The sequence below is a fragment of the Microcebus murinus genome, chromosome 2, assembly GCF_040939455.1.
Source record: "Microcebus murinus isolate Inina chromosome 2, M.murinus_Inina_mat1.0, whole genome shotgun sequence".
NCBI lineage: Eukaryota > Metazoa > Chordata > Mammalia > Primates > Cheirogaleidae > Microcebus > Microcebus murinus.
Window position 1 is genome coordinate 21,674,295 of NC_134105.1, and position 12,396 is coordinate 21,686,690.

Sequence of the window (12,396 nt, forward strand, 5' to 3'; positions counted from 1 at the left end):
AAAGGGAGCACTCAATACTAAAATAAAACTAACTCTAGATCGCATCAAACACACCCAACCTACCCCAGCAACCTATGTTCAATACATTTACTAACTTTTTTCTTTTAAGAGACGGAGTCTCACTCTGTCACCCAGGCTGGAGTACAGTGATATGACCATGGCTCTTGACTACTGAAACCTAGAACTTCTGGGCTCAAACAATCCTCGTACCTCAGCATTAAGAGCAGCTAGAACTATAGGTTGAGCACAACCACACAAGGCTAATCTTTTTTTTTTGTTTTGTTTTTTGTTTTTTGGGGTTTTGGAGGGGTGCAGAGATGGAGTCTCACTATATTGCCCAGCCTGATCTTGAACTCTTGGCCTCCATCTATACTCTCACCTCAATCTCCCAAAGTGCTGGGATTATAGGTGTGAGGCACTACACCTGGCCTATTAACTTTTATTATTGTTATTAAAACAGAGATAATTGGCCGGGCGTGGTGGCTCATGCTTGTAATCCTAGCACTCTGGGAGGCCGAGGCGGGTGGATTGCTCGAGGTCAGAAGTTCGAAACCAGCCTGAGCTAGACCCCAACTCTACTAAAAATAGAAAGAAATTAATTGACCAACTAAAAACATACATACAAAAAATTAGCCGGGCATGGTGGCGCATGCCTGTAGTCCCAGCTACTTGGGAGGCTGAGGCAGTAGGATACCTTGAGCCCAGGAGATTGAGGTTGCTGTGAGCTAGGCTGATGCCACAGCACTCTAGCCTGGGCAACAGAGTGAGACGCTGTCTCTAAAAAAAATAAAATAAATAAAACAGAGATAATTGGCTGGGTGGGGTGGCTCACACCTGTAATCCTAGCACTGTGAGAGGCCAAGGAGGCAGGAGGACTGCTTGAGGTCAGGAATTTGAGACCAGCCTGAGCAATAGTGAGACCCTGACCACCCCCCACCATCTCTACTAAGTACTAAAAATACAAAGAAACAGCCAGGCTTGGTGGTGCGCCCTTGTAGTCCCAGCTACTTGGGAGACTGAGGGGCAACAGAGACTCTGTCTCAAAAAAATAAATAAATAAATCAGAGATAATTAATGTAAAGGAGATCACTGCACTCAGGGGAGAAAAGTTATATGATTTCCAAAGTGCCAACTTAAATTTATTTTTTCTCTTTTTTCTTTTTTATGTATTTATTTTTTTTAGACTAGTCAAGAGCAGTAGTGAGAAGGGAAAGTAGTGGAACAAGGAGTTCAATCTGTAACTGACTGTGATCAATTTAGATAACTAACTTCGGACCAGCCTGAAATTTGGAAGATACAAAAATTCAAATTACCTGTAATCTCCCTACCCATACAAATATAAACAATATTTTGCAGTATACCCTCCCAGTCCTTAATCCATGCACATCACCTTTAATGAACACAGAGCTTAAAGACCATTTTTAGATAAATTAACAAATGAAAGAACTGTATCTGATACACAATTACTCTCCAAACACATTGTAGCCCCACCTCAGTACACATCTCTGTATAAATAGATAATGAAATTCTCATTTTGAAACAATTTTCTTTCTTTTTTGTTTTTATGAGGTTAGGTCTCGCTGTGTTCCCCAGGCTGGAGTGAAGTGGCTGTTCTCAGGGGTTTTGTGGAGAACTGCAGCCTCAAACAATCCTCAGCCTGCCAAGTACCTGGGACTACAGATGCAAACCACCTTGCCAGACTCTGAAACAATTTTCTTTTTCATTCCCTCCTACTTTCATGAAACTACCTTTCTTCAAAGAAAACAATATATTCATTTTATTGTTCTGGATTTGATAAGGCTTCTGACCCTTAAAAGTAGTATCTCCCTAATTTGGGGCAACTGGGTGAAAAAGAACAATTTGAATGAATAAACTCTTAACAAATTAAAGAACATTTTTTAATTAATAGCAAGTTTGGCGCTTTTAAATACATACAATAACTAGAAGTAGGTTGATGAGCTATTCCCTTGTTAAAGTCCTTAGGGAACTTGCTTTAATAGAGAAAAATTATTTGTCATTAGTAGATCAATTGACTGTATATTCATGGCATCTAAAGAGTGTAGCTCCCTGAAAACACCTGTTCTCTCCAGTTTAAGCATTCTTCTTCCCAGGGTTGTAAACAACCTGTCTGTTAGCCTACAAATACTTTCTTCATGGAGAGAAAACAAAGTTGTCCCTAGCCCCAGTAAAACTTGTTGCTTGGAAAAATTCCAAATCCAGTTGTAGATAAACTAATCCTCCCATCCCCCATTTTTAAAGGCCATAGGCACCAGTGAAAAAATTTGTTATATTTTAAATCTGTGTATTAGAGATTTATGCACCCTTTAAAATCTTCAAGCACCCAAGAGAAATGAAAGCATATGTCCACACAAAAACATGAACACAAATGTTCATAGCAGTATTATCCATTAATAGCTCAAAAAAAAGGAAACAAATGAAGGCCCATTAACTGATAAATGGGTAAATAAAATGTGGTAGATGTATACAATGGAATATTATTCCAAAATAAAAAGGAAGTACTGATACATACTACAACATGCATGAACCCTTAAGACATTATGCTAAGTTAAAGAAGGCAGTCACAAAGGACCATATGTTGTATGGTTATCTATATGAAAAGTCCAGAATAGGCAAATTCTTAGACAGAACACAGACAGGTGGTTGCCTAAAGAACTAGGGAGTGTCTGCTACTGGGTAAAGGAGTTTGGGGCTAATGAAAATGTTCTAAAATTGATTGTGATGATGGTTGCACAACCATGAATATACCAAAAACTACTGAATTTTAGACTTTAAATGGATAAATTATACATAAACAAAGCTATTATTTAAAAAAAAAAACTTTTAGGGCCCCTAATTTTCAGAAACCTAAAACAGTTTTCCCGATGACACTCATAAAAATACTAAGAAAGGTACTTCAACCATAAAAGAGCACTTATTAAAAGCAATAATAGACAAATATAAGTCTGCTAAACGTCGTAAAGCCATCAACAAAAATTAACAATTATCAAAAAATATGGGCCGGGCGCAGTGTCTCACGCCTGTAGTCCTAGGACTCTGGGAGGCTGAGCCGGGAGGATCGCTCAAGGTCAGGCATTCCAGATCAGCCTGAGCAAGAGCGAGACCCTGTCTTTACTAAAAATAGAAAGAGGCCAGGCATGGTGGCTCACACCTGTAATCCTAGCACTCTGGGAGGCCGAGGCGGGCGGATTGCTCGAGGCGGGCGGATTGCTTGAGGAGTTCAAAACCAGCCTGACCAAGACCCTGTCTTTACTAAAAATAGAAAAAAATTAATTGACCACCTAAAAATATATATATACAAAACATTAGCCGGGCATGGTGGCACATGCCTGTAGTCCCAGCTACTCAGGAAGCTGAGGCAGGAGGATCGCTTGAGCCCAGGAGTTTGAAGTTGCTGTGAGCTAGGCTGATGCCTCGGCACTCACTCTAGCCTAGGCAACAAAGTGAGACTCTGTCTAAAAAAAAAAAAAAGAAAGAAAGGAAAAAGGAAAGGAAAAGAAGAAAGAAATTAACTGGCCAACTAAAAATATACAGAAAAAACTAGCCAGGCGTGGTGGCACATGCCTATAGCACCAGCTACTCGGGAGGCTGAGGCAGAAGGATTGCTTGAGCCCAGGAGTTTGAGGTTGCTGTGAGCTAGGCTGATGCCACAGCACTCTAGCCTGGGCAACAGAGTGAGACTGTCAAAAAAAAAAAAAAAAAAAAAAAAAAAAGTAAGAAAGAAAAGAAAGAAAGAAAGAAAGAAAGAAAGAAAGAAAGAAAGAAAGAAAGAAAGAAAGAAAGAAAGAAAGAAAGAAAGAAAGAAAGAAAGAAAGAAAGAAAGAAAGAAAGAAAGAAAGAAAGAAAGAAAAGAAAGAAAAGAAAGAAAGAAGGAAAGAAGAAAGGAAGGAAGGAAGGAAGGAAGGAAGGAAGGAAGGAAGGAAGGAAGGAAGGAAGGAAGGAAGGAAGGAAGGAAGGAAGGAAGGAAGGAAGGAAGGAAGGAAGGAAGGAAGGAAGGAAGGAAGGAAGGAAGGAAGGAAGGAAGGAAGGAAGGAAGGAAAGAAAGATGCATTATTCATTTCATGCATGTTAACAATGCTACGGCAACTAAGCAATCAATCTATAAGAAAGACAAGAGATTCTTGGTCTAAGAGTCTATCAGCAAGGATGACAGAAAGGGATATTCAGGGAATGATAAGACTTCCCAGTTTGGAAAATACTTCAGCTCTCTCCCAGTTTAACACAGTAGTCCCTGCTAATCACAAGGTGTAAAGATTAACTCACAGCACTGGAGAATAAGAATGGCACACATGTAAGGGTGAGTGTCAGAATACCACTGTAAGATGGCAACACCAAGCGAAAGAAAAAGGTACAAGTAGAATCAAGGAAAGTATTTATTGCCTGGATTTTGCCTGCCTATCCAGAATTATCCCCCATAGGTGGCAAATCTATAGTGCATACTGATACATCATAGTGCCAAAAAACAGCAAGCACACATGAGTAAACTCTGTGGAACTGTCCTCCAAATTCCCTTTCCCTCAGGGCAGGGCTTTTACTTATTCTGTCCCTTATAATCCAGTATAAAGGCCACAATTCAGCCTGTCCACCTTAAATTTTTTTTCCCTATTTCATCACTCACTTTAATCTCACAGCAGTTCACAAAGAAAACAGATTTCACAATAAGAGAATAAAACAATCACAAGTCAAAGACTCGACCTTCAGCTTCTCAGGAAAAGAATCTTAAGTTACAAAAATTATTGTTAAAATAAGTAAGCAACATTTTTAAATACACAACTCATTTAGGTGGAAAGATGTGTTTTCTAGTATTCTGATCCACATTCATGGTCTTAATTGTTTACTACGGGTATAATTTTACAGGCCAAAAAACAAAAATTCAAGAGACTTCTTTCTCTCACTCTCCTCCAAAGACCTCAATCTGGCCCAAAAACATCAGGTTTAAAGTTTCTACCTATACCAGATACTATCTATCTATCTATCTAATCTAATCTATTTATTTATTTTACAGACAGGGTCTCACTCTGTTGCCCAGGATAGAGTGCTGTGGGGCAGATCATAACTCACTGTAACCTCCAACTCCTAGGGCTCAAACAATCCTCCCCCAGAGTAGCTAGGACTACAGGCATGCACAACCACACAACTGGCTAATTTTTTTATTTTTTGTGGAGATGGAGCTTCACCATGTTGCCCAGGTTGGTCTCAAAAATTCCTGGGCTCAAGCAATCCTCCCACGTCACCTCCCAAAGTACTAAGATTACAGGAATGAACCACTGTGCCCAGCCAATTTTATGTATTAAACCAAATGATACTGTTTATATTCTTTTAAGGGAGAAAAAAAAGGAAAATACAGAAAGACCGTAACAGCTGTATATGACATAACTTTTTAAAATAAACATACAAACAAATCTTAATACCCTTCCTCATCCCCAAAATGTTATTCCATGGTTTTTAAACTTCATCTAATTTTAAATCTCAGCTTTTAAGATTTTTTTCTTTTTTGGAGACAGAGTCTTACTCTGTCATCCGGCCTAGAGTGCCATGGCACCAGCCTAGCTCACAGCAACCTCAAACTCCTGGGCTCAAACAATCCTCCTGCCTCAACCACCCGAGTGGCTGGGACTACAGGCAAGCACCACCACACCCAGCTAATTTTTTCTATTTTTAATAGAGACAGGGTCTCACCTCAGGCTGGCCTCTAACTCCTGAGCTCAACCAATCCTTCCACCTAGGCCTCACAGAGTGCTAGGATTACAGGTGTGAGCCTTGTTGCCTGGCCAAGATTTTTAAAATATTACATACCATCACAAAAAATGTTCTCAAGCTCTAAATGTTTTTAAACTTTTATTTAAAAAGTCTCATGGGGGCCGGGCGGAGTGACCCACACCTGTAATCCTAGCACTCTGGGAGGCCTAGGCAGGAGGATCACCCAAGGTCAGGAGTTCGAAACCAGCCTGAGCAAAAGTGACACCCCATCTCTACTAAAAAAAAAAAAAGAAAAAAAGAAATTAATTGGCCAACTAAAAATATATAGAAAATATTAGCCGGGCATGGTGGTGTATGCCTGTAGTGCTAGCTACTCCGGAGGCTGAGGCAGAAGGATTGCTTGAGCCCAGGAGTTTGAGGTTGCTATGAGCGAGGATGATGCCATGGAACTCTAGCCCAGGCAACAGAGCGAGAGCGAAGACTCTGTCATTCATAAATAAATAAATAAATATTAAAAAAACAAAAAGTCTCATGGGGATGCATACAGCGGCTAACGGCAGTGGTGGTGCAGGCCTATAATACTAGCCACTCAGAAAGCTGAGAGAGGAGGATCACTTCAGCCCAGGAGTTAGAGGTTGCAGTGAGCTACAATGAGGTCACTGCACTCTACCCCCAGGTTAGAGAGCAAGAGACTAAATAAATAAATAAAATAAAAAGTTCTCATACTAATTACCTGTCAAGTTTCATATTTAGAAAACTTAAATATTTCAAATATCATATATATATATATATATATATATATATGCCCAGCTTAAAGAGTTCATTATTAAAAGAGGGGAAAACCTAGCCACTAAGAGGATTTGCTACATCAATCAGGAAAATCCTCACTTCAAAAGGTAAAAAAAACTTTTTAATAGAAATGTAAAAGTGATTATTCATAAATAGGAGTAATTACGACAGAAATAGATATAAAGTACCTGGTACAATAAACAGTTGCCCTCCCTCCAACACTGCTGGCTGGCATCACACCCTGTGATATTCTTTACTTCACCAGTTCACTGGTAAAAGCATCCTACCACTATGATCTTAAACTTTGTTCCATTATGCCAAAAGGCCATTTAAAGGCTGGGTGTGGTGGCTCATGCCTATAATCCTAGCACTCTGGGAGGCAAGACGGGAGGATCATTTGAGGTTAGGAGTTCGAGACCAGCCTGAGCAAGAATGAGACCCTGTCTCCACCAAAAAAAAAAAGCTTAAGAAATAGGCCTACCAAGCAGGAATAGCAGCCCAGTGGTATGGCAAAATGAGCTGGCAACAGGATCACTTTATATTGAGTCATTCCGTCTGTACAGAGATTAAGTTTCCCACATTACTTAGACGCTTATGTGCCAAAAACAGAACTGGAAAAAAAATGGACTTTAGCATTATTGTTCTTGTTGGGGGGGGGAGAGGACTCCTGGAATTACAGGAGAGAAGTCAACAATATTTGTATTCATCTCCTTATTGTCAAATTTATAATCTCCAAGTTTCAAGCAATATTATGACAAAATAATTATTTGACCTCGGAATGTGCTACCTTGTTGCAACAGTTTTGTTTTGTCTGGTCTGTCTTACCTAGGGAGGCAGAAGTACACAGAAAGCATGGGCACTGGAATCAAAAAGACTGATTTCAAAACCAGATCGTCACCAGGCACAGTGGCTCACAACTGTAATCCTAGCACTCTGGGAGGCCGTTCGAAACCAGCCTGAGCAAGAGCAAGACCCCATCTCTACTATATATAGAAAGAAATTAATTGGCCAACTAATATATATAGTCCTGTAGTCCCAGCTACTCAGGAGGCTGAGGCAGAAGGATTGCTTGAGCCCAGGAGTTTGAGGTTGCTGTGAGCTAGGCTGACACCATGGAACTCACTCTAGCCTGGGCAACAAAGTGAAACTCTGTCTCAAAAAAAAAAAAAAAAAAAAAAAAAAAACCAGACCATGCCTGGTAACTAAACTTCAGTTTATCACCTCTCAAAAAAATGCTGTAAGGATTAGATACAAGAAATACAATAGCCCAGTGCCTAGAATGTATTTAAGTGCTCAGTAAATGTTTCTACTATCATCAGTGGTTCTGAACCTTTTTCCACACCAATCTACCTGACATAGCAGACTCCCTCTTACGCTTCCTCCTATTATCAATAACAGTGGCTGACTGGCTGCGGTGGCTCACACCTATAAACCTAGCCCTCTGATAGCCTGAGGCGGGAGGACCACTTGAGGTCAGGAGTTGGAAACCAGCCTGAGCAAGTGCAAGACCCTATCTCTACTAAAAATAATTAGCCAGATGTGGGGGCATGCACCTGAAGTCCCAGCTACTCAGGAGGCTGAGGCAGGAGGATCACTTGAGCCCAGGAGTTTGAGGTTGCTGCGAGCTAGGCTGACACCATGGCACACTAGCCTAGGCAACAGAGTGAGACTCTGTCTCAAAAAAAACCAAAAAACAAAAAAACAGTGGCTGACAAGCCCAATGATTCTCAACCTAGTGAAATAATGCCTCTCCACTCTTCTATCATACTACACTCACCACCACATGTCCAAGTGGCCTCTACCTGTTGCCATGTGTTTCCCAGCAAGACAGCTGAGCTATAAGATCCACTTCTTTACCTCAATGCAAAAATGAAAAACTCCCAGTCTTCTCTCATTCAATCGAAAGTTTCATAACACCCCCTGGGAAAAGGGCATGAAAAATATCACAGTCTCTGCCCTAGAACAGTTCAGTCCAGAACGTGAGATCAACACTAAAACCAGCAAATTACAATACACTGCAGGAGAAGTAATGTGTGGGTTGCCCACGACTGCAAAATATCAACTACCCTTAGTTTCCTAATGTTTTTCATTATCTGAAGTGTCCAGCTCAACAGAATTATGATGATGAATGCCAATTCCAAGTCAGGTCACTGGTTTAGGCCCCCTGGGTAGGAAACAGGTTTTGACATTTAATATTATTAACTCAAATTTGCTAACTGACCTGGATAAAACTGCTCAGTAAGTCAGGATATGGTTCCTTATGATAGGGCTCAGAATAAGACAGAGGCCAGAGTAAGCTTTCAATAACACCTGTTGACTTGCATAGCACAACTAGATCTCAGAGTTCTGCCAAGGACTGACCTAGAGTTTGATCTGCCCACCTAGCAAAGGACAGGCACTCCTGACACTCCTTTCAGCTTTCACTCATCAGCCTACCATTAGGAAACACAAGATTTTATAAATCTATATTACAGATTCTTTTTTTTTTTTTTGAGACAGAGACTCACTTTGTTGCCCAGGCTAGAGTGAGTGCCGTGGCACCAGCCTAGCTCACAATAACCTCAAACTCCTGGGCTCAAGCGATCCTCCTGCCTCAGCCTCCCAAGTAGCTGGGACTACAGGCATGTGCCACCATGCCCGGCTAATTTTTGTATATATTTTTAGTTGGCCAATTAATTTCTTTCCATTTATAGTAGAGATGGGGTCTCACTCTTGCTCAGGCTGGTTTCGAACTCCTGAACTCAAGCAATAGCCCGCCTCAGCCTCCCAGAGTGCTAGGATTACAGGCGTGAGCCATATATTACAGATTTTTAAAACCAATGTTTATGATTTTTAAACAATGTTTAGCCAAATAAGGCAGCAATTACAGGCTTTCTGTTTTTCCCCTGTACAGACACGCTCCTACTGTGATCTCTCTCTACACATACAGCTACCTATAGTATACCATCAGGATCTTCTGCCTTCACCTGAAATCCAACATGTGTACTACCAAATTTAATCACCATGTCCTCAAACCAGAGCCCTCCTATAATCCTTTCCCTCTAATGCTTCATATTCCCAGGATTTAAGATTCCTAATTCAGGCCGGGCGCGGTAGCTCACGCCTGTAATCCTAGCTCTCTGGGAGGCCGAGGCGGGCGGATTGCTCGAGGTCAGGAGTTCAAAACCAACCTGAGCAAGAGCGAGACCCCGTCTCCACTATAAATAGAAAGAAATTAATAGCCAACTAATATATACAAAAAATTAGCCGGGCATGGTGGCGAATGCCTGTAGTCCCAGCTACTTGGGAGGCTGAGGCAGGAGGATTGCTTGAGCCAGGAGTTTGAGGTTGCTGTGAGCCAGGCTGACGCCACGGCACTCACTCTAGCCTGGGCAACAAAGCGAGACTCTGTCTCAAAAAAAAAAAAAAAAAAAGATTCCTAATTCATGTGACCAACTTATTAGGATCGCAGAAAAAAAAGAAAAAGATAAAAAGAAATAAAATTAAATAAAAAATTTAAAAAATAATAATTTTTAAAAAAGATTCCTAATTCAATTACCAAATGCTATCCATGTCTCAGCCCATACCTTCTTTTCCATTGCTCATCTCAGGTCTGTTAGAGTAGTTGTTCAATTGTCTCAGCCCTAACCCACTCCAATCTCTTACTGCCAACTCAATCAGCCCATACCACCACTAGATAAAAGCCACTCCATACTCACACCCCCTCAAAACCCTGCTGCCTGCTAACTTAAATCTTACCTTGGCATTCAAGGCCCTTATCTTTGTGACCACGTCCTTTTTCCCCAACCTTATTTAAAGGACAAAGGGTTAGGAATTCATGCATTCAGTAAGTTTCTTCTGAAGCTCTATTATATGCTAAATTCTAGTGACTGGAATGTTAAGTTGAATAAAGTTTGATCCCTACCTTCAAGACTTCAAGCAAACAGGAAACAAATACAGTGTCTTAAGTAAAAAGTACCCTAAATGCATAGGAAAAAGCTCCCTATACCTCATACTTCTTCGCATCCCTCACCTACACATGCTTATGAAGCAACCCCAATACTGAAGATCATACCAATAAAACAGAGACCTACAACCAATGTGCTCAACAAATTTCTGCTGAACAAGAGGATAAATTATACCTTTGTTTCTACCATGGTAAAAAACTATGGGCCAGGCCAGGCACAGTGGCTCACACCTGTAATCCTAGCACTCTGGGAGGCCGAGGCAGGCGGATTGCTCAAGGTCAGGAGTTCGAAACCAGCCTGAGCAAGAGCAAGACCCCGTCTCTACCATAAATAGAAAGAAATTAATTGGCCAACTAATATATATAGAAAAAAATTAGCCGGGCATGGTGGTGCATGCCTGTAGTCCCAGATACTTGGGAGGCTGAGGCAGGAGGATTGCTTGAGCCCAGGAGTTTGAGGTTGCTGTGAGCTAGGCTGACGCCACGGCATTCACCTAGCCTGGGCAACAAAGTGAGACTCTGTCTCAAAAAAAAAAAACTATGGGCCAGGCACGGTGGCTCTGTAATCAGCTATTCGGCAGACTGAGGCAGGAGGACTGCATGAGCCCAAGAGTTCAAGCTGCAGTAAGCTCTGATCATTCCATTACACTCCAACCTGGGAAACAGAGCAAGACACCATCTCTTTAAAAAAAAAAAAAAAAAAACTATGGTATGCTGCCCTTTTTGGAGGGGTCAGAAGAAGCATAACAGAATTCAGATTTGACAAGTGTGCTTGTGCCTGATTGTTTCTGAAGCAGAACAGAAGCACTAGAGGTCTAGTGAAAGATGTCAGTGCTTTTTGTTAATCAGTACTTGGATTAGCAATATAAAATGAACCTTTCCAAATTCAACCCATACCCAATTTCAAAGAACAGACTGATCAAAACAATCTAATCTTTTGGTTGTTTGCTATCAGGAAGTCAGGAAACACAGATCAGGCCAAACTCTCTTCACAGTAAAATATGCTATGATTCCAGCTATGGTTTCAGATTAATAAGATTAAACATGTTAAAATTTACCAAAACCAAACAAGTTCTTAGAACAAGAGGACAAAGGTGGTTAAAACCTAAAAGCCACATCACTTCTCTCTGACACAATGTATCAGTCCCATTTCAAATAAATTTCACTTGAGCAGCTGATGTTATCAACTTCCCACTACTTTCAACTATAACATCTTAAAATCAAAAGTCACTCACGCCCAACAGAAAGGATTCTAAAATATGTACTTGTCCTATAAACAGCCCAAACAGTTCTTAAAAGCATATATGTAGGCCGGGCGCGGTGGCTCACGCCTGTAATCCTAGCACTCTGGGAGGCCAAGGCAGGTGGATCGCTCAGGGTCAGGAGTTCAAAACCAGCCTGAGCAAGAGCGAGACCTGTCTCTACTATAAACAGAAAGAAATTAATTGGCCAACTAATATATATATAGAAAAAAATCAGCCAGGCATGGTGGCACATGCCTGTAGTCCCAGCTACTTGGGAAGCTGAGGCAGCAGGATTGCTTAAGCCCAGGAGTTTGAGGTTACTGTGAGCTAGGCTCAGGCCATGGCACTCACTCTAGCCTGGGCAACAAAGTGAGACTCTGTCTCAAAAAAAAAAAAAGCATATATGTAAACGTGAAAAAAGCATTATGTTTTTAAAAGTATTCCTAGAAATGCATTGCACTGAGCGCAGCGGCTCATGCCTACAATCCTAGCACTTTGGTTGGGAGGCCAAGGCCAGAGTATCGCTTGAGGCCAGAAGTACAAGACCAGCCTGAGCAACATAGCAAGACTCTGTCTCTACAAAAACCAAAAAACAGAAAAATTAGCCAGGTGTGGTAGCACACACTTGTAGTCCCAGCTACTAGAGAGTCTGAGGCAGGAGAATTGATTGAGCCTGGGAGTCCAAGGTTGCAGTGAGCT

General features: G+C 41.2%; 1 protein-coding gene across 15 annotated transcripts in view; it reads right to left on the reverse strand.

Annotated features, from left to right (window-relative positions):
* Window positions 1–12,396, reverse strand: part of PUM1 (pumilio RNA binding family member 1) — a 137,771-nt gene that overhangs the window by 119,882 nt on the left and 5,493 nt on the right. The gene's annotated exons all lie outside the window — the stretch shown is intronic.